Here is a 23,286-nt window from a genome sequence, read left to right as displayed (position 1 = left end):
GCTCGAGCCAAGCTCCTCCCGCCAAACGCTTCCGGACGGAAGTCCTTGGGGGGAAAGAAGCAGGCAGGAGGCGCTACAAGGGGAAGACGATGCCGGTCTCCTCTGGGTAAGCTTTTGTTTCTCTGTTTGCTTTGTTCTTCAAACTCTTCCTTTTGGTTGCTTTTTTTCGATCTTTTCTCTTTTCCTTGTTCAGCCCTGCACTTAAGCTCTCCAAGAGCGCCGGCGGCACGAAGCCGGAGACTTCTGAGGGAACTGCAAGGACCGCAACTCCTCCTCCTCAGTCAAGCCCGGTACCATCTGGTACCGGCAACCCTTCTGCCTCCCCTCTGGGAGGCACCTCAAGTGTGGGGCGCGCGGCCCCTACACCTCCTGAACACCGCACGGAGGAGGACCTCATCTCACCTCCAGAAAAGCAAGATACCGGCGCCAGCAACATCGGCACCGATGCAGAAGCTGCCGGGCGGGCGGAACCTCTGATTCCTCCCGTCCCGAAAAGAAAGAAGAAGAAGAGCTCGCACTCTTCCCCCTCCAAGGCCGCACCGGACTCTTCCGCGCCGGCAAGCTCTACCTTGGGGCAGGGCGTACCTTCGCCTCCCAAGACCTCGCCCGTGCCTCCGCCGGAAGCCCCCAACTTCGAGCAAAGTGGGGCCACACCAACGCCACCGCCAGAAGTCCTCAAGATTACCAAGTTCATCAAGCCGGAGGCTTCCAAGGGGAAGGCCACGGCTTCCGGCACTTCACCCGCCGGCCCGCAGTCCTTGGTGCTGCACGTTGGCCCCACCGCTGCTGCGGCCGGAGAAAAACCTTCCGGCGTCTTGGGCCGGATCGTCGAGCTGAAGCGCGAAGGCCGCGAGCTGGGGCACTTGCTTCCATACGCCGAGAAGTGGAATGCTGCGGATGTGTCCGCAGCTACACGCGGCCTGGGGAAGGACCGGCTTCCGGCGCTGGACCCCTCTGGCCCTCGGTGTACGGAGGAGCACTTCATGCGGCTACGGCGCGCAGTGAAGGAGCTGGACAACGCGTGGCACGATGCCACCAACAACGTGGTGGTAAGTTTTACCAAACTCTTTGCGACTTTTCAATTCATGTCGGTTTCATTCTTCCCGGATCTTGTCTATCTTCCCAGTCCCCGAGTTTTGTGTTGAGAGCATAGCTCTTAGCACGAAACTTAGGTAGAAAACTTCAAAAAACTTGCATAGCTAGTCCCCGAGCTTCGGATTAAGAGCATAGGTCTTAGCGCGAAACTTAGGTAGAAACTTCAGAAAACCGGCATAGCCAGTCCCCGAATTTCGGGTTAAGAGCGCAGCTCTTAGCGCGAAACTTAGGTAGAAATTACAAAAAACCGGCATAGCCAGTCCCCGAGTTTCGGGTTAAGAGCGCAGCTCTTAGCGCGAAACTTAGGTAGAAACTTCAAAAAACCGGCATAGCCAGTCCCCGAGTTTCGGGTTAAGACGCAGCTCTTAGCGAGAAACTTAGGTAGAACCATAGAGAAACCGGCTTCTTTTTTCTAACCTTTTTTCTTGAACAGAGCACGGCCGACGCCCGGAGGCACCTCTTTGAGGAGCTTCTCTGGGAGCACCGGGACCTTGCTGAAGCGCACAGCAAGTGCCAAGGTGAGCTTCTGTGCCTCCGGCATCTTCTTACCGGAAGGTTTTCTTTCTTAGTACTTACAAATCTTTTTGTACAACAGCTATCCCGGAAGCTTCCATCGAAGCCCTCAAGACTCAGATCGCCGCATTCCAAGGTACTGCTCCTTCTTTTCCGGTAAAAACTTGTTTCTTCTTCATTTTACCAGCTGCAATTTTGTTAACGCTTTCTTTCCGGGCTCCAGGTGAGAAAGAGCAGCTCATCCAGGAGCATCGCAAGGCTCTGGACGCCCAGGAGGTTTACTCCAAGGGGCTGAAGGAGCAGCTGATCCAGCTCGGGCTCAAGCACAATGAGGCGATGAAGGCCGCCCAAGCCGCCGCTGAGGCTAAGCTGAACGAAGCTCTGGAGGATGCCAACAACTCCACCGTAGTGTTGCGGGCGGAGCTAGAGGAGGGAGCCAAGGCGCGGAAAGCAGCCGAAGATCAGGCCGCGCGCTTGGAGGGAGAGCAGAAGGAGTATGACCAACTGGCCATGCAAACCGACGCGCTTGCCCTCAGTAAGTTGTCTTCTTTCTTTTCCGGTTTCGCTTATAAGCTTATATTTTCCGGTTTCATGTCCTTATCCTTTTTTCTTTGTCTTGCAGGGCTCTTCCCGGACTCGCAGCTCTATGCGCAGAAGAAGGTGACCGAGCGCCGGGTTCAGTAGGAGTACAAGAACTTGGAAGCGCCGTGGGATCCTTATGACCATCTGGTCGCCCTCTCTGCGCGGGTCGCCCACATGCGCGCGGTGGACCGGAATCTTGCCGATCTGCCCGACGTGGCGATCCACCTCTTCAAGGTGATGTGGCCCGAGCAGGAGGTGCCGGCGAACCTAACGCTTACCTCCGAGTGCCTGAAGGGTGCCAGCCGGCGAATCCGCGAATGGCAATGCTCAGCGGCTCGTGCCGGAGCGGATGCGGCGCTACGCGTCGCCAGCTCCTGGTACGAAGACTTGGACCTGGACGCGCTCCTTGGCGTGCGCGAAAATGCTCCCACCGATATGGATCCGGTCCTCACCGCGAAGCGGCAGGATCGAGCCTACCGGATCGCAGAGTACGCCTAGGTCCGCACCTTCATCCCCCCTCCTCCCGACGTCAATGACTACCTCAGTGACGAAGAAGAAGGAGAGGACGAGGAAGATGAAGATGCCGGAGCTGGTGATGCGCCTCCGGAAGCTCCAGAGGCCGGCGCCGTTCCTCCCGAAGCTCCTTCTGCTTAAGTATCTCCTGTAATGTGTTTGCATGCGCTGCTTACTTCAAAACAATGCTCATTAAATTCTACCCCGATATGCCGGGGTTTATGATGTAATATAAAACTTAGCCGTTCTTTTGGTTGTGCTACAACAATCTATGCCGGTATGTTATACCGGTAGCCTATTAACTCATGTTTGTCTATTGTCTTAGCATTTTTCTCGTTGTGTTGCTTTTATCTTGCACTGCAAAGATTCCGGAATTGTTTCCGCATCCAATCCGATGGACACTTGGCTCTTTTGCTTTGGCTCTGCCTACCTTCTCTGGGCGTTTTGGCGTATGAGCACAAAGTTCTTTTACCAAGCAAGCACTTTCTTGAACTTAGAAATAACTCGAAATTTTCACAAAAAACCGGTATAACCGGGGTTAGTTAAATTTTTTTCGGATTGTTCGTTCCCGCTCTCTCCTTTCGCAGTTCATGTGCTTAATCCCTACCAGTTTATCTTGCTTGCCATGAAGCCGGGTTGCGGACAGCAGCAGAGTCGAAGACTCCGGTAGGTTTAGCACATTACTAAACCGGAAAGAAAAAACGTTCAACTAGCAACCGGTAAACTGAAAAAAAATAAACATATTGCATGCAACTTTAGTAGGGGTAGTCCCCGAGATTCATTCGAGGTCCCGACATCTTTTATTCATAGCAAATAAGGTACAAAAAGGAACTTCTTACACCACAACTTCAAGAGTAGAAAGGACGTAACAGAGCTACGTTCCACGGACGCTTGGTCTCCTCTCCGGATCTGTCCGCCTTTCCTTTCTTCCATTCCTGTGCATCGATCAGGTAATAGGCATCATTGTGGAGAGCTTTTCTCACAATGAAAGGTCCTTCCCATGGGGGTGAAAGCTTATGCCGGCCTTCAGTGCGCTGCACTAGGCGTAGCACCAGATCTCCTTCCCGGAACACCCTCGGGTTAACCTTCCGGCTATGATAGCGTCTGAGGTTTTGCTGGTAAATGGCTGTTCTTGCCAATGCCAATTCTCTTGCTTCTTCTAGCAAGTCCACATCGTTTTCTCTGGCCTCTTTTACCTCTTGTTCGGTATAGAGCTGCACCCTTGGTGAGTCATGGAGAATATCGGTTGGTATGACCGCTTCTGCTCCATAAACCATAAAGAATGGAGTGTATCCGGTAGACCGGTTCGGAGTTGTTCTTATGCTCCACAGCACTGATGGTAGCTCATCGAGCCAACACCCCGGTGACTTTTCCACCGCCTCGATGAGTCTTGGCTTGATACCGGAAAGTACCAAGGCATTTGTTCTTTCAACCTGGCCATTGCCTTGTGTGTGTGCCACTGAGCACAAATCCAACCGGATATTGTTATCCTCACAAAATCTTTTGAACTCACCTTGAGAAAAGTTTGTTCCATTGTCAGTGATAATGCTATGCGGGTAGCCATACCGCAAGATAACATCTTTTAAGAATTTCACCGCTGTGCGCCCATCACATTTTGCAATAGGTTTCACTTCTAGCCACTTGGTGAATTTTTCCACCATAACCAAGATGTGGGTCATATTTCCCCTTGCAGTTTTGAATGGGCCAACCATGTCAAGGCCCCAAACAGCAAACGGCCAAGTTAGCGGTATGGTTTTTAAACCGGATGCTGGGGTATGATTTTGCTTGGCGTATCTCTGGCACCCGTTGCAGTTTCTTACCAAATCCTCAGCATTTTCCAAAGCAGTGGGCCAATAGAACCCATGCCGGAAAACTTTTGCTACCAGCGCCCTTGGCGAAGAGTGGTGCCCACATTCTCCTTGATGAATCTCCTCAAGCATTTCTTTTCCCTCTTCCGGTTCCACACACCTTTGAAGGACACCGGTAACACTTCTCTTGTACACCTCGCCATTGATGATAGTGTATGCTTTGGACCTCCTTTGGATCCTTCTGGACCCACTTTCGTCAACCGGCAAGGTGCCGTTGATCAGGAATTCCTTAATAGGTTTAACCCAAGATGGTGCCTCTCGAACTAGGAACACCGGTACGTCTATCGCCATGCTGTCCACCAGCATTGTGTCCTCTGGTATGGACGTAGCAGCCCCCGAGCTTGCCGGAACAGTCCCCGGGTTTCCTTCATCGATATCCATTGGTACCACATGTGATTCCGGTACGAAAATGGCTTGTGCCTCTATCACTCCTTCGCAGGAATTTCTCGTGGAGTTCCACCGGGCCAGGTAGTCCCGGTCTGTTTCCTGCGGGCGCTGCACGCATAAAGCGAGTTGCTGAGGCCTGTTGGGCCTCCGGTATGTGCTGCTGAAGTTACTCACAAAAGCTTCCTCAAAGTCCAACCAACCGTTTATGCTTCCTGCCGGCAAGTTGTTCAGCCAGAGTCGTGCCGGTCCCACCAGGAATGATGGTACAATTCTCACGGCCCAACGCCGGTTTCCTCCTCCTGCTACGGTTCCTCCGCCACCAGCGACGTATACCGCGGTCACGTAATCCGCGAGCCAATCCTCCGGCTTAGTGGTGCCATCATATGTTTTCGTGTCACGGGGCAACTGGAAGTTGCGAACTGGTGGTTCCTCTTTCATGATCCTTGGGCCAAAGCATTTTGGACCCGGAGGACCTTCTGCCTCGATCATTTCCGACAAATACACTCTATCCAGACGGTGCCTCGCATCCCGTTCTGGTAGGTATCTTTCTCCCAGGCGTTCTCCCAATGGGTTGCGGTGTGCCGTGAGTCTTGTCGAATCAGCTTCATCGTAGTGTTCCGGTACCGCGGCCCTTGCCTGCCGGTACCTCGGGGGAAGCATTCCCTCCTCTTCATAGGCTACCCTTGCAGCTCGATAATTTTGCCCGGTTTCATATCTACCGGCATGATTGTTTCCGGCATAGCCTCCTTTGGCATAGCCTCGGTCTCCCCCTTGGCTTTTTCTACCGGCATCGTGTTGTGCGGCTTGTTGTTTTCCGGCAAGAACCGGATCATACACAGTCATCTGATGCGCATTCATCTCTTTTTCCCTTCTTATGTCCGGATGGGGGGGCAATGCCTGCCCATGGGACTTGCTTCCGGCATTCTTTGTTGAACGCGCGGATTTCGAGGCCACAGCCTTGTTCAACTTAGCAAGCTGCTCAGCATTCTGCTGCTCAATTGTTTCTAACAAATCTCTAACGCGCTCTTGTTGTTTTGCCAAAGCTTCTCCGGAAAGCGATTCACATAGCTCTACTGCAGCCTTAGCAGCTTTTATGGTTTTATCCGGGCTACTATACTTAGGTTTCTCTACGATGCTCACAGATGCAGAGGTACTTTTGCCGGCAAGAATTTCCTTACGCAAATCCTGATCTAGATTGCGAGCCTTAAGCCGGTTTTCCGGCATCCTAGCGGCATGAGCGCTAACTGAAGCAAAGCCATGGGCAGCGTTGTACTGACGTAGGGTTAGGTTCAGCTCGCACTGCGCCCGGACGATGTCGGCGCCGTTCGCGAGCAGCTTCTAGCGTTGTGCCTCCAGCTCCGTCTGAGCCGCTGCCGGGTCGATGTTGTGCGCGATGGGCGTCGCCAGCATGTTCATCGCCGCTTGGAGTGGTGTCTCCGGTGGTGCGGAAGATGCTCCCGCAGCGCCTGCGTCGCGCTCCAGCGGTGGCTTGGCCGGACGGATCGATGCCGCACGGCCAGCACCTTCATCCACAACCTCCTTGCCTGCGCCGACCGCGCCAGTCATCATCACCTCCACGCTGCCGGCAGCGCGGCCAGCACAGAGCCACCTTGGCGGATCCGGCGCCACCAGCACCGGCGAGAGGCGCTGGCGCACAGGGACAGTGCCGAAGTAGACACGGTGGCTGCCGAACTCGATGACGCGGCCGTTCTTGGGGAAGATGCCGCCGTTGGCGAAGCAGCCCGCGTTGTCGTTGATGAAGTCCATGGAGTAGAGGCGCTGGACGAGCGCAGACACCGTCCACTCGCCGGCGACCTCAAGGATGCCCGCCCGAATGTGAACTCCCGCAAGCGCCACTTCATGCCCCACGGTGGGCGCCAACTGTCGCTGTGGTGAACAGACAGATGCCATAGGATGGCTTAAGTTGGGGCCGAATGGGCGCTAGAGGATTCGGGGGAGGGTTTTCGATTAGATAGGACGGACTTCCGGATGGTTTCCTCAAGAACTCAGCCAAAGGCAAAGGTAGAAGAAGAAACACACAAGGAAGAACTCTGCTCTAGATCTTTCTCTTCATTGATTTCAACAGGATACAGGTTTGAGCATACAAGGTTTCTCTCTAGATCGATCGTCCCGTGTACGGGTGTGCCCCCTCTCCTTATATAGGGGAGAGGGTGGCTTACAGAGGAAGAAACCCTAATGGCATCTTTGACTAGACAAACTACTTTACAAAGTTACTTTAATCATAGATGATGCCGGGGTCTTCTTTAATCAGGGAGCCTGACGTCATCCGGCTTCGTTCAGCGTCACCCTCTTCTTTATCGTCAGGGCTTCGTTTAAAGCTACTTTCCTTAGCTCATCCTTGTCCTCTAGCTCTGGAGAGAATCTTTGACCAGTCCTGCCGACGTGCTACAGTGCACTTCTTACCGGTAGCCCGGTGTCTTCTTTACCTGGTTCCGGTATACCCCTCTTGGGGATACCGGCTTAGCTTTTCTTAGCCAAACACTTAACTTCGTGCTCCGGTATAAACATTAAACCGGTATCTTGATGGCTCAAACCATCCGGTTTGGCATGCCTTTGGCATACCGGGGGTCATCCCCCCAACAGCCGGGGGGCTGCCGACCACATCGACGAGGGTCGGGATGCCGCCTCCGAGGGAGAGGGCCGGGGGGCCGCCGCCGACACCGGCGACGATGACGATACCTGGGACGACGCCGCCGAGACCGGTGAAGAGAACGCGGCCAACCGCACGGAAGGTGATAGCGGCGGCAACCCTCAGGAGGGTAAGAAGAAGAGGACGGCGAGGAGGCCAAGGAGGGATCGGAGGCCGCAAGTGCTCGCCAACGTCACCGATGCTGTCACGGTAGTCTCCGAAAGTGGCCTACCGATGGAGCCTTCGTGGGTTGCCAAAGGGTACGGCATGCAACTAGGGTGCATCGTCCGTGAAACCGTGCCGATCCTAACTCGGGACCTCAGAAGCAAGGAGAACGCGACTATCGCCCAATCCCTCCTCCAGAAGCTTCACCAACGATACACGTTCCCGAAGCCATTCAATAAGAAGGTGGACTCTTTAGCTCTCACGAAGATGAGCACCGCCTTGAGCAGCTGGAAGAATCAGCTGAAGAACAAGATCGAGGCCGGTGAAAGCTGGGAGAGGATAAGTAGCAAAGACCCGTCGCTCTCCTTAGAAGACTTTAATGCATTCAAGTCTTACTTAGAGACTGATACTGTTAAAAAATGGACCCCGCGGGGAAGAAAATGCGGGATTTGAACTTAGGGACCCACCATTGCGGAAGCGGCGGTTACCGAGGAAAACATCCCACTTGGGACAAGGAGGATTCCGAGATGGTACGTCTGGGGAAAGAAAACCCCTGGCACAAAATCGAGGATGTACAGGCTAGGAACTTTGTCCGGTCCTGCTACTACTCAGACTGGAAGACGGGGGAATTTATTACGGATCACAAAGACGTGAAGAATTTCGAGAAGTACCTAGTAAGGATAGTCTATATTATTTCGCTCATCTTATTAGGAAATGAAGCTAAATGGGCTAACCTTAAGTTCCTTTGTCTGAAGGATGATGAGTTGAAGGCTAGTTGTACGGCTGGCCCATCGTCCCAGCGGTCGACGGAACCGTGGGACACGCCTTTCAACAGGGCGACGAACAAATACAAGGAGAGGGAGCTAGACAAGCCACCGATGTCGGGTGACCGTGTGTCCGGCTTTGGCACAAGTATGAAGCTATCCGAGTACTATGGATCGGATGCCAAGACGAGAAATCTGGAGAGGAGGTCGTTGGCTAAGGATAAATCCGAGGTTCAGGAGCTGAAGAAGAAGGTGGAGTCACTAGAGAAGCTGGTGGCCGAAAAGCCTGTGGAGAACACGGAGATGATGAACAAGTTATTGGACGAGAAGATCCGACAGATCATCCCCCCTGGGTTGATGCAGGGGTTAGCTGCTTGGAATGCGGGAGGTCAAGTGGGGCCGATACATGTGCCCAGCATCAGCGGCAGCAACTCAAGCTTCCACGTGTCGCCGGCGTCGGGTGCCCCGACGCCGGCGTCGGGGCTCCACCTGACGCCGCCGCTCCACCCAACGCCGTAGCTTCAACCGCCGCCGTAGCTCCAACTGGTCGCATCGACGCCCCCAACCGCCGCCCTTGTATCGACAGTAGCCGAGATCGACGCCATCCAGAAGGTAAACTCATTAATTACTCCTTCGCGTCATCTTCTTTAACTATATATGCCTTTCGTGACTGCCATCTCACGATGCCCAACATGGCGCCCCTGACTCAGGATGAACAGTGCATACTTCTGCAAACGATGGAGCCCGGCGGCAAGTTGGTGGAAGTTGCTAGCGGCATCGTCATGGTTTCCCGCGTTATGTCTACGGGTGCTTCTATTCTTGTAGACAGTGTTGGGCCTCCAAGAGCAGAGGTTTGTAGAACAGCAGCAAGTTTCCCTTAAGTGGATCACCCAAGGTTTATCGAACTCAGGGAGGAAGAGGTCAAAGATATCCCTCTCATGCAACCCTGCAACCACAAAGCAAGAAGTCTCTTGTGTCCCCAACACACCTAATAGGTGCACTAGTTCGGCGAAGAGATAGTGAAATACAGGTGTTATGAATATATATGAGCAGTAGTAACGGCGCCAGAAAAGTGCTTGCTGGCGTGTGGTTGATGGTGGTAATATTGCAGGAAGTAAAGATGCAAGAAAACAAGAAACAAGCAGTGGTAGCAGTATTTAGGAACAAGGCCTAGGGATCATACTTTCACTAGTGGACACTCTCAACATTCATCACATAATAGAATAAATAGATAGATGCTAGACTCTACACTCTCTTGTTGGATGATGAACACCACTAACTGTGTAGGATTACACGAACCCTCAATGCCGGAGTTAACAAGCTCCACAATATTCGATGTTCATGTTTAAATAACCTTAGAGTGCATGACATATCAACATAACCAAACCAAGTACTAACATAGCATGCACACTGTCACCTTCACACTACGAAAGGAGACATAGATCACATCAATACCATCATAGCAATAGTTAACTTCATAATCTACAAGAGATCACAATCATAGCCTACGCCAAGTACTACACGATGCACACACTATCACCATTACACCGTGCAGGAGGAATAAACTACTTTAATAACATCACTAGAGTAGCACATAGATAAATTGTGATACAAAACACATTGCAATCATAAAGGGATGTAAATAAGCACTTCACTATGCCATTCATAACAGTGAATAAGTATTCTCGTGAAATATAGCCTAAGAGACCCACACGGTGCACACACTCGTCACCTTTACACACGTGGGACAAGGAGTCTCCGGAGATCACATAAGTAAAACCCACTTGACTAGCATAATGACATCTAGATTACAAGCATCATCATATGAATCTCAATCATGTAAGGCAGCTCATGAGATTATTGTATTGAAGCACATAGGAGAGAGATTAACCACATAGCTACCGGTACAGCCCCGAGCCTCGTTGGAGAACTACTCCCTCCTCATGGGAGACAAGCAGCGTTGATGAAGATGGCGGTGGTGTCGATGGAGGAGCCTTCCGGGGCACTTCCCCGTCCCGGCGGCGTGCCGGAACGAGACTCCTGTCCCCCGGATCTTGGCTTCGCGATGGCGGCGGCTCTGGAAGGTTTTCCGTATCGTGGCTCTCGGTACTGGGGGTTTCGCGACGAAGGCTTTAAGTAGGCGGAAGGGCAGGTCAGGGGGCCACACGAGGGCCCCACACAACAGGCCGGCGCGGCCCAGGCCGCGCCGCCTTAGTGTGTGGCCGCCTCGTGGCCCCACTTCGTCTCTCCTTCGGACTTCTGGAAGCTTCGTGGAAAAATAGTCCCCTGGGCGTTGATTTCGTCCAATTCCGAGAATATTTCTTTACTAGGATTTCTCAAACCAAAAACAGCAGAAAACAGCAACTGGCTCTTCGGCATCTTGTTAATAGGTTAGTGCCGGAAAATGCATAAATACGACATATAATGTGTATAAAACATGTAGATATCATCAATAATGTGGCATGGAACAGAAGAAATTATCGATACGTCGGAGACGTATCAGCATCCCCAAGCTTAATTCCTGCTCGTCCCGAGCAGGTAAACGATAACAAAGATAATTTCTGGAGTGACATGCCATCATAACCTTGATCATACTATTGTAAACACATGTAATGAATGCAGCGATCAAAACAATGGTAATGACATGAGTAAACAAATGAATCATAAAGCAAAGACTTTTCATGAATAGTACTTTCAAGACAAGCATCAATAAGTCTTGCATAAGAGTTAACTCATAAAGCAATAAATCAAAGTAAAGGTATTGAAGCAACACAAAGGAAGATTTGAAGTTTCAGCGGTTGCTTTCAACTTATAACATGTATATCTCATGGATATTGTCAATGTAGAGTAATATAACAAATGCAATATGCAAGTATGTAGGAATCAATGCACAGTTCACACAAGTGTTTGCTTCTTGAGGTGGAGAGAAATAGGTGAACTGACTCAACATAAAAGTAAAAGAAAGGTCCTTCGCAGAGGAAAGCATCGATTGCTATATTTGTGCTAGAGCTTTTATTTTGAAAACAAGAAACAATTTTGTCAACGGTAGTAATAAAGCACATGTATTATGTAAATTATATCTTACAAGTTGCAAGCCTCATGCATAGTATAATAATAGTGCCCGCACCTTGCCCTAAATAGCTTGGACTACCGGATCATCGCAATACACATGTTTTAACCAAGTGTCACAAAGGGGTACCTCCATGCCGCTCGTACAAAGGTCTAAGGAGAAAGCTCGCATTTTGGATTTCTCGCTTTGATTATTCTCAACTTAGAAATCCATACCGGGACAACATGGACAATAGATAATGGACTCCTCTTTAATGCATAAGCATGTAGCAACAATTAGTGTTCTCATATGAGATTGAGGATATATGTCCAAAACTAAAACTTCCACCATGATTCATGGCTTTAGTTAGCGGCCCAATGTTCTTCTCTAACAATATGCATGCTCTAACCATTAAAGTGGTAGATCTCTCTTACTTCAGACAAGACGGACATGCATAGCAACTCACATGATATTCAACAAAGAGTAGTTTATGGCGTCCCCAGAAAACATGGTTACCGCACAACAAGCAACTTAATAAGAGATAAAGTGCATAAGTACATATTCAATACCACAATAGTTTTTAAGCTATTTGTCCCATGAGCTATATATTGTAAAGGTAAAAAATGGAAATTTTAAAGGTAGCACTCAAGCAATTTACTTTGGAATGGCGGAGAAATACCATGTAGTAGTTAGGTATGGTGGACACAAATGGCATAGTGGTTGGCTCAAGGATTTTGGATGCATGAGAAGTATTCCCTCTCGATACAAGGTTTAGGCTAGCAAGGTTATTTGAAACAAACACAAGGATGAACCGGTGCAGCAAAACTCACATAAAAGACATATTAAAAACATTATAAGACTCTACACCGTCTTCCTTGTTGTTCAAAACTCAATACTAGAAATTATCTAGACTTTAGAGAGACCAAATATGCAAACCAAATTTAGCAAGCTCTAGGTGTTTCTTCATTAATGGGTGCAAAGTATATGATGCAAGAGCTTAAACATGAGCACAACAATTGCCAAGTATCAAATTATTCAAGACATTTTAGAATTACTACATGTAGCATTTCCCGATTCCAACCATATAACAATTTAACGAAGAAGATTCAACCTTCGCCATGAATACTATGAGTAAAGCCTAAGGACATATTTATCCATATGCAACAGCGGAGCGTGTCTCTCTCCCACACAAGCATGTATTTATTCAGAGAATGAAAATAACAAAACAAAAATAAAAGCACACAGACGCTCCAAGTAAAGTACATAAGATGTGACCGAATAAAAATATAGTTTCAAGAGAAGAAACCCGATAAGTTGTCGATGAAGAAGGGGATGCCTTGGGCATCCCCAAGCTTAGATGCTTGAGTCTTCTTGAAATATGCAGGGATGAACCACGGGGGCATCCCCAAGCTTAGACTTTTCACTCTTCTTGATCATATTATATCATCCTCATCTCTTGACCCTTGAAAATTTCCTCCACACCAAACTCGAAACAAACTCATTAGAGGGTTAGTGCATAATAAAAATTCACATGTTCAGAGGTGACACAATCATTCTTAACACTTCTGGACATTTCCCAAAGCTACTGGAAGGTAATGGAACAAAGAAATCCACCCAACACAACGAAAGAAGCAATGCGAAATAAAAGGCAGAATCTGTCAAAACAGAACAATCCGTAAAGACGAATTTTATTGAGGCACCAGACTTGCTCAGATGAAAATTCCCAAATTGAATGAAAGTTGCGTACATATCTGAGGATCACTCACGTAAATTGGCATAATTTTCTGAGTTGCCTACAGAGAGGCAGGTCGAAATTCGTGACAGCAAAGAAATCTGTTTCTGCGCAGTAATCCTAATCTAGTATGAACCTTACTATCAAAGACTTTACTTGGCACAACAATGCAACAAAACTAAGATAAGGAGAGGTTGCTACAGTAGTAACAACTTCCAAGACTCAAATACAAAATAAAAGTACTGTAGCAAAATAAACACATGGGTTATCTCCCAAGAAGTTCTTTCTTTATAGCCATTAAGATGGGCTCAACAGTTTTAATGATGCACTCGCAAGAGATAGTATTTGAAGAAAAAGGGAGCATCAAGAGGCAAATTCAAAACACATTTAAGCCTAACATTCTTCCTATGAGAAGGAATCTTGTAAATAAACAAGTTCATGAAGAGCAAAGTAACAAACATAGGAAGATAAAACAAGTGTAGCTTCAAAAAATTCAGCACATAGAGAGGCATTTTAGTAACATGAAAATTTCTACAACCATATTTTCCTCTCTCATAATAATATCCAGTAGCATCATGAGCAAACTCAATAATATAAGTATCACATAAAACATCTTTATTCACATGCATAAAAGTATCATTACCCTCCACATAAGCATAGTCAATTTTATTGGTAATAGTGGGAGCAAATTCAACAAAGTAGCTATCATTATTATTCTCATCATCAAATATAGGAGGCATATTGTAATCATAATCAAATTTATCCTTCATAACAGGCGGTACTAAAAGACTACTATCATTATAATCATCATAAATAGGAGGCAAAGTATCATCAAAGTAAATTTTCTCCTCAATGCTTGGGGGACTAAAAAGATCATGCTCATCGAACCAGCTTCCCCAAGCTTAGAACTTTCTATATCATTAGCAACAATGGTATTCAAAGTGTTCATACTAATATGTTCCATGGGTTTTTTAATTTTCGCATCAAACCATCCATGTCTTAAATCAGGAAATAGAATAAGAAGCTCATTGTTGTCCATTATGCCAAACTAGTGTAAACAAGAAACAAAAAGATGCAATTGCAGGATCTAAAGGAAATAGCTTCGAGCACACACACAACGGCGCCAGAAGAGTACTTTTACCTGGGACCGGAGTATGAGTGCCTTTTACCTTTCCTCCCCGGCAACGGCGCCGTAAAAGTGCTTAGTTGCCGGGGTTGCCGGTGTGTGAGTGCCGTTTACCTTTCCTCCCGGCAACGGCGCCGGGAAAGTGCTTGATGTCTACGGGTGCTTCTATTCTTGTAGACGGTGTTGGGCCTCCAAGAGCGAGAGGTTTGTAGAACAGCAGAAAGTTTCCCTTAAGTGGATCACCCAAGGTTTATCGAACTCGGGGAGGAAGAGGTCAAAGATATCCCTCTCATGCAACCCCTGCAACCACAAAGCAAGAAGTCTCTTGTGTCCCCAACACACCTAATAGGTGCACTAGTTCGGCGAAGAGATAGTGAAATACAGGTGGTATGAATATATATGAGCAGTAGTAACGGCGCCGTAAAAGTGCTTGTCGGCGTGTGGTTGATGGTGGTAATATTGCAGGAAGTAAAGATGCAGTAAAACAGTAAACAAGCAGTGGTAGCAGTATTTAGGAACAAGGCCTAGGGATCATACTTTCACTAGTGGACACTCTCAACATTCATCACATAATAGAATAAATAGATAGATGCTAGACTCTACACTCTCTTGTTGGATGATGAACACCACTAACTGTGTAGGTTTACACGAACCCTCAATGCCGGAGTTAACAAGCTCCACAATATTCGATGTTCATGTTTAAATAACCTTAGAGTGCATGACAGATCAACATAACCAAACCAAGTACTAACATAGCATGCACACTGTCACCTTCACACTACGAAAGGAGGCATAGATCACATCAATACCATCATAGCAATAGTTAACTTCATAATCTACAAGAGATCACAATCATAGCCTACGCCAAGTTCTACACGATGCACACACTGTCACCATTACACCGTGCAGGAGGAATAAACTACTTTAATGACATCACTAGAGTAGCACACAGATAAATTGTGATACAAAACACATTGCAATCATAAAGGGATGTAAATAAGCACTTCACTATGCCATTCATAACAGTGAATAAGTATTCTGTGAAATATAGCCTAAGAGACACACATGGTGCACACACTGTCACCTTTACACACGTGGGACAAGGAGTCTCCGGAGATCACATAAGTAAAACCCACTTGACTAGCATAATGACATCTAGATTACAAGCATCATCATATGAATCTCAATCATGTAAGGCAGCTCATGAGATTATTGTATTTAAGCACATAGGAGAGAGATTAACCACATAGCTACCGGTACAGCCCCGAGCCTCGATGGAGAACTACTCCCTCCTCATGGGAGACAGCAGCGTTGATGAAAATGGCGGTGGTGTCGATGGAGGAGCCTTCCGGGGGCACTTCCCCATCCCGACGGCGTGCCGGAACAGAGACTCCTGTCCCCCAGATCTTGGCTTCGCGATGGCGGCGGCTCTGGAAGGTTTTCCGTATCGTGGCTCTCGGTACTGGGGGTTTTGCGACGAAGGCTTTAAGTAGGCGGAAGGGCAGGTCAGGGGGCCACACGAGGGGCCCACACAACAGGACGGCGCGGCCCAGGCCGCGCCGCCTTAGTGTGTGGCCGCCTCGTGGCCCCACTTCGTCTCTCCTTCGGACTTTTGGAAGCTTCGTGGAAAAATAGGCCCCTGGGCATTGATTTCGTCCAATTCCGAGAATATTTCTTTACTAGGATTTCTGAAACCAAAAACAGCAGAAAACAACAACTGGCTCTTCGGCATCTTGTTAATAGGTTAGTGCCGGAAAATGCATAAATACGACATATAATGTGTATAAAACATGTAGATATCATCAATAATGTGGCATGGAACATAAGAAATTATCGATACGTCGGAGATGTATCACCGCCCCCACTACCCTGAAGGAACCGGCGGTCGCCGCCGCCACCCGGAAGGAACCGACGATCGCCGCCACCACCACACGCCACAAACAGTTGTTGGGAGCGCTACCGCAACGACCGTCGACCAGACGCAACGTACGCCAAGCGGTGGAATCGCAACCGCCACCACCTAAGGTCCAGGACATGGCGCCACTTGATGGCAACGATGTAGATGATGATCATGACATTGATGCCTACATCAACACTGGCGCCTGGAGCCAAGATATGTACATGCCTCCTATGGATGAACAAGCCTTCCGCACTCACGGCGATCAACTTGGTCGTCCCACTACAGTCACGAAGCAGCGCCTGGTATTCACGGGTTTTTCTCAAGACACTCCTCTGGAGGCTGGCAATCCAGCTCAAGTCAAGCCTGCTACCGTTTTCAGCCCTAACACGCTGCGTAAGACGATCATCGGAGCCACCCAAATCAACCCCAGCAACCTCAGAAGCACCACCAGCACCGACCCCAGCAGCACCCGAAGCACCACCATCAGCACCACCAGCACCCCCAGTAGGTCAGGTGAAGAAGGCAAGGAAGAGAGGAGCCAAGAAGGGCGCATCTTCGAGCCAGCCTGCTCCTAAGAGGATCCGGGCCGACGACATGGTACCACCTACACCGGATGGCTTGCCCCGGTGTCATGAAGCTGGTAAACCGATACTGCCTCCGTACATGGAACACCTCGCAAGTGGACCAATGCTCCCTTTGCAGCACTCTATTAATTATCTAGAGAGCGTCCTTCTTAAAGAAAAGGATCCAAATTACCCGGTGTTATCGGTCAAGGTGTCGTCCGACCAGAACTTCGTCCATGAAGACCCCGCGGATATCTTCTTCATAGCGTTCGAGGACGTCTTCAATCTATTTCACTCGAAACGGCTCGACTATAACTTGGTCCGCCTATACGCGATCAATCTTCAGATGAAGATCAAGAGAGAGAGACCCCGCCACATCATCCCTACTACATGTGCGATAGCCAGCTCCAGGATGGCTCAAGGACACGGACCAAGGCGGTGCGGTACCTCCAGAACTTCATGCTCATGTACAAAGAGAGCAACACCATTCTTCTGCCTGTCTTTCCCGAGTAAGTACACATCCGCTCACGGCCGTCGTAACTTATGCTTTCTTATATATTTCTTCCATTGCTGATCATTTCCAACATTCCATTTCAATTGCATGTGTTGAGCAGGGACAAATACTGCACACTCATCATCCTAGATCCGAAGTGGTCACTAGCCCAGTATTTCGACTCGTCGAGTACGACGATGAAGAAAGACTACAAGAGAATAAGGGGTGTTCTCGATGAGGCTATCCTTGGCTACTCCAAAAATGGAGGCACATTCGACAAGAATGGGCAATATATCAGGCCGGACACTAAAAAGCTCAGGTTCAAGCACGTGATCGACTTCCCTTGTATCAAGCAGCCAGCTGGCAGCATTAAGGAGGCCTTCTATGTCCTCCATCACCTTAAAGGGTTTGTCGAGGATGCAGAGATGATGTCTCTGCCACCTAGTAAGCGAGACCCCATTAAAATGTCGAGGGAAATCAATGATGATGATCTTAGAGAAGACTTCCATCGCATCCAAGTAAAGCTCTCGGAAATTATCTTACAAGATGTATCCAACGCATCGGGGCTCTTACACCAACTCAGAGAGTTTTCTAAGAGGGTTATCGAAGAACGCCTACATAGGCAGGGTGATGGAAGGACGTGGACAACGAAGGACTTGTACAAGCCGTTCCCGGAGCCGCTCAAGAAGATGTCTCGTTGACCGAGGCCGGTGTGCCTAGCATTACTTTGAATCGATGGACAATTTGTACCGTGTTGTAAACTAAACTTGCTTAATTTGCTCGAAACGGTGGTCGTCGTTGTTGGACTTCAATTACTATTGTAGTCGTTATCGTTGAACCATATTACTTATGTGATACCGATGCTATATGTCTTTTAGGTTTATTATTATTTCCTTGCTTTAATTCTTGTGAATGTGTATGCATGTGAACCCTCCAACTCTTTCCATTGCGTTATATACTAATATGCCTTGTGTCCATAGAGATGACGTACTACGTCGTGTTCGAGGGGCGGGTTCCAGGAGTGTACGAGGAGTGGGAGGAGTGCAAGAAACAGTGCACAAGTTCAGCGGCAACTGCTACAAAGGGTACCCGACTAGACACGAGGCGGTTGCCAAGTGGAGGAAGCACCAAGAGAACAAGAGCAAGATGAAGACCTTCCTTGTGCTCTCGCTCTTGCTCACCATCGTCGCGGCGGTACTCTATTTCATCTTAGTGTAGGCGGCGGCCGGTGTCACTTCATTTGTATCTAGAGATGATGAACTTAATTAATTTGCATGGATTATGAGTTGTATGGAGCTATATGTATAACTCGATCGGGCTCTAAGTAATATGATGATGATGTGATGACTATATATGTCCATATTATATATATCTATATTATATCAGTATATAACCTGTATACGGTGCATAAAACCAGTATAAAACCTATATAAAACCTGTATAATACACCAGGGAGCACAAAATCGAGTATACCTGTAGATTGTTCTGTGGCGCACCTATTTCTGTGGCGCAGCTATATCACATGCGCCACAGAACCACTTATTTCAGTGGTGCACCACACCTAGTGCGCCACAGAAACCTTAATTCTTTGGCGCACGGTCAGGTGCGCCACAGAAACCTTATTTTTGTGGCGACGTTTCTGTGGCGCACCACCCATGCGCCACAGAATCTCATTTTCGTGCGCCACTGATGAGGCTTTTCCTACTAGTGGAGCAAGCCGGAAAACATAAAAACCAGCACTTGCTTTCAACAAACGAAACATGCATAATAACTTTAACGGATAGCAGGATAAGTTTTTTCCGCCCATGCATAAGTGTTTCGTCCCTAGCTACTTAAGAATTTAAGTTATATTGCAAACCCTCTATGGGGCCAAAATGATGCATTGTTTTCTTCCCGCAGGAATAAAGTTTTTTACTTTTCCTTAGTCGGAGAAGCTCCGCCCTTGTCATCAACCTTCGGGTCGGCTTCTTCTTCGCCCTTGGCCGGAGAGGAGACATCATCATCACTCTCTTCGTCGTCTTCAGCCGAAGATACTGCACCACCCTTGTCCTTAGAGCTTGTCCAGGTATATTGACTTCCGGATTGGGCAGGTCGGGCATCCGCCTCGCGTTTCTTATGGAGCTCTGCTTCAAGAGGTTCATCGGCTGGAAGAACCACCTTGTCGTAAAACTCATCATGACAGATTCTCCTGGCGATGCGGGTGTCGTAACCACTAACTGCGTCCAGCAGCGCATTGACGTCCGAGTTCGGAGGAACACCGGAAGTCACCCTGTCAATATCAAGATCTGGGTTATGTGCTAGGCACATAGCCAAGGACATTGCAGCAGCACCTTGGGCCGATGACGCCTGCAGATCCACCACCAGCTCCGGAAGAATGTCCATTCTCTGGATAAGCTTTCGAACTTCGCAAGTTCGGCTCTTCTTGATTGATAAGTTGTGGCAAATCTTCCGGGAGGCAGAGATGAGGTCCTTGCAGTCATCTCCGGCAAGCTGAAGCAGATCATCTCGGGGGAACTGGCTCCGACGCTCCTCGTTGTATCCAAGAGGCTTTGCATAAGACGATTTGAGATAAGCATAACAGATTGAGTTCAGCACATACATTACTATATGAACTTCGGAGACATACCCATGACGTCCGAGTTGAGCAAGTCCCAGTGCTTCTCCGCCGTCTCCATGTAATTCCGGAGTCCGCCGAGCTCCTTCTGTTGCTTCTGGATGGTTTCACTATCAACTTTTCTTTTTAACTCGAATTCACCCTCCTTCCGGATGAGTTCTGAGTTCTTTTCCGCCAGCTTTTTCTCCGCCTCTACGAGCTTCGCCTCTAGATCTTTCTGGGAGGAGTGCAGAGCCTCGAGTTTGGAGGATGCTGCGGCGAGGGAGGAGGATGCATCTATCCAAGATAAATCAAGATCAATTTGGAATTCGGATCATGAATCATTCGCAAGTCAGTCGGAATCCTAACTTGGGCAACTGACAGCTGCTTCTTCAGATCCATGTTTTCCTGCTTAAACATCTGAATTTTCTCCGCCTGGCTCAAGGTAACGCGGCGCTGCAGGGCAATGTTCTTATGGAGCTCGTAATGCAGAGCCTGTTGTTCCTGTAAGTAGAAACAGAGCAGGAGTAAGTTCCAGATATTTTACAAGTAAGTCCTTCTGAAGCATTGCGCCGGAAACTTTTCCGCCATAATGCTTGGGGGCTACTACGACATTTTTAAAATCTTCTTCAGTTTAAGTTTTCTCTAAGTATTTAGACGCTAACTATTGACTAGTTTCCGCCTATATACTTGGGGGCTACTGGGGAGTACCTTATGCTTGCAGAGGAGTTTGTCGAAGAACTGGCCAACTTCCCTCTTAAAATCCTGAATCTCCAATGACTCGGCGTCAGGCTTACCCCAGGCGTTATTCAGCATGGCGTTAAGCAGGTCTTGTTCAAGATCCCACTTTTCCGCTTCTGTAAGTTTGTTGAAAAACTTGGTCGCATATGCCTTGGGGGTGGAGGTAAGGTCAGCCGGATCTCCAAAATTCTTCGGAAACACGACGACATCGCCCGCTGCAATTTCAGCCTTTCCCAAAGAGTTGACTTCGGCCTCCTCTTGGCCTTGTACTCCAGCTTCTTCAGGAGCGGTTTGTTTTGCTCTGGAGCTTTCTCCGCCCACTTTCTCGCTACTTACCGGAATTATCTCCGGTGGAGTTTCTGTAGTAGTAGGGGGAGATCGCTCAGCCTGAGGAGGAGATGGCTGGGGAGTGGCATGGGAAGCACTTGGCGGAGCTGGTGTTGGAGGACCAATGGCCGGAGACTTCTTCATGTATTTGGTGATGGGCTCTTGGACGTTGGTCCGTGCGGTGGTGTGATACGTCCAAAACGTATATACTTTCCCGAAAATTTTTGCTATTGTTTTGCCTCTAATTTGTGTATTTTGGATACAACTAACACGGACTAACGCTGTTTTCAGCAGAATTGCCCTGGTGTCTCGTTTTTGTGCAGAAACTCAACTTTCAGGAAAATCCCCGGAATTAATGTCGAAGGGCCTATTTTCCCAGAAGATTCACGGAGCCAGAAGGGCAGGCCAGGGGGAGGCCCACGGCCTCCAGGCCATAGGCCGGCGCGGCCTAGGAGGGGGGTTGTGGTGACCCGACATACCACTGCATGGTGTAGTATGCAAGTCTGATATAACACCAATGAAACATCGTTCCACTAGTCTTATATCGCTCAGAGTGGTAGAACAGAAACATATGCGGGTGCAAGGCATGTCTATAGAATTACAACATTGACTCTGTTACATAAGATCATCACAACCTCCTACTTTACAATGAGGTAAAACTGCAAATAAATTCCAGAAGAACGACTCGTAGTCTAGTCTTATCTCGAACTCTATTTGTAGAGTATTTAACTAGCTATAGAAGCTAAGAATAGATTCTAGCTAAGTAGGAGCTAGGTTTAGGAAGCTAGTTCCCTTCTATGGCTAAACTAGGCTTTCTCCTTGTTGGATGTGGTATCTGACTCCTCTGACAGGGTCATGTCTCTTGAAGTAGTTGTTGACTCCTCGGCCTTCGAGTTGCATTGTAGATCCTCCTTTGATGCCTCCATATCTAAGCAGGGGATTTAAGAGTGGGATGAGTACGAGCGTACTCAACAAGTTCATTATAGGAAAGAGGTGTTTAATGCACTAGCTACAGCATTAGACCGTAAAGTCTAATACCAATGCAGGTTTTCATAACCATTTCTTCAAAAGGTTACTTTTATTCGAAGAACTATGTCCGTCAGCCTTCACCGGTTTACTAGAACTTCATGGAGCTCCTTTCCGGCAGCGTTCAGCGTTCCATATCCCGAACGAGGGAGTGACAGGTCACGATTCATTACACTCTGCAGAGGTGTGTTGCTTTACCCATAAGAGATCTTAACCTTGGTGCCAACCGAGCTATAGTTCTCATCCACACTTCCTTTGGTGTGAGGCCCGGTATAAGGTCTAGCCAATCATGTTCCTCCGCTACCTCGAACACCCACCCTTTGTTGCAATCTCCGATCCTGGGTCCTCGCTGGTCCTCTTACACCAATTAAGGATGGACCCCAACCACGGCGACAATGCAGAGCTCTATCATACATTCCTTCGCCGGCAGTTGCAACCCATCATAGACCACATTACCGTTGGGACTTCTACGGGTTCCCCTGCATCTTGTCTCTCGAGATCAAGTGCCTACAGTAATGCGCATCCGTTGATGAACGAGAGGTGGAAACACTTTTGACTACTCCGTCCCACTCCGGATCTTATGGTTAACATGGGTATTACGGCACAAGAATCACTGGACGACATTTGTTGTTTAATCCTATATGGATATAAACCCTTGCAATGGAACCTCCACCATATCAACACAATCCATGGTTCCATTGCCCACCACTTAGTCATATTCATAGTTATGAAAATAGTGGTTTTGCCTTCTTATGCAATAGTGATAAACATAGTACTTTGCAAGTAATTTGGTAAAAATACTCGAATGACATGAGCAAGTGATGAACTTGCCTTTCTTGACTACAAGATTATGCAGGCAAGGTCTTCGATACGCAATAACTCCAGATTCTGAAATAGCATCATCGTCCGGTAAGGACGATGTTTAAAAGATAGGCAAGGATGCAATAATGCGTAAGTATGAGATGCAATCGCTCTAAGCGTGGCATAACCCCGATGATTTAGGATTAGTGAGTTGTAATGATTAGTTTCGGGTGTGTTGCACTTTTAGAGTGATTCACAAACAAGGTTCTTATTCAGGGTTGTGTTGTTTTAGAATCATCAGCAAGTGGTAAAATGCATTGTAACAATCATACACACCAAGGAATACTAGTTGTATAATAAGTAAATAGCAGTTGTCAATTTTAAGTCCTATAGTACAT

This window comes from Lolium rigidum, chromosome 2 (assembly GCF_022539505.1).
Source record: "Lolium rigidum isolate FL_2022 chromosome 2, APGP_CSIRO_Lrig_0.1, whole genome shotgun sequence".
NCBI classification, from domain to species: domain Eukaryota; kingdom Viridiplantae; phylum Streptophyta; class Magnoliopsida; order Poales; family Poaceae; genus Lolium; species Lolium rigidum.
This window is presented reverse-complemented; position numbering follows the sequence as displayed.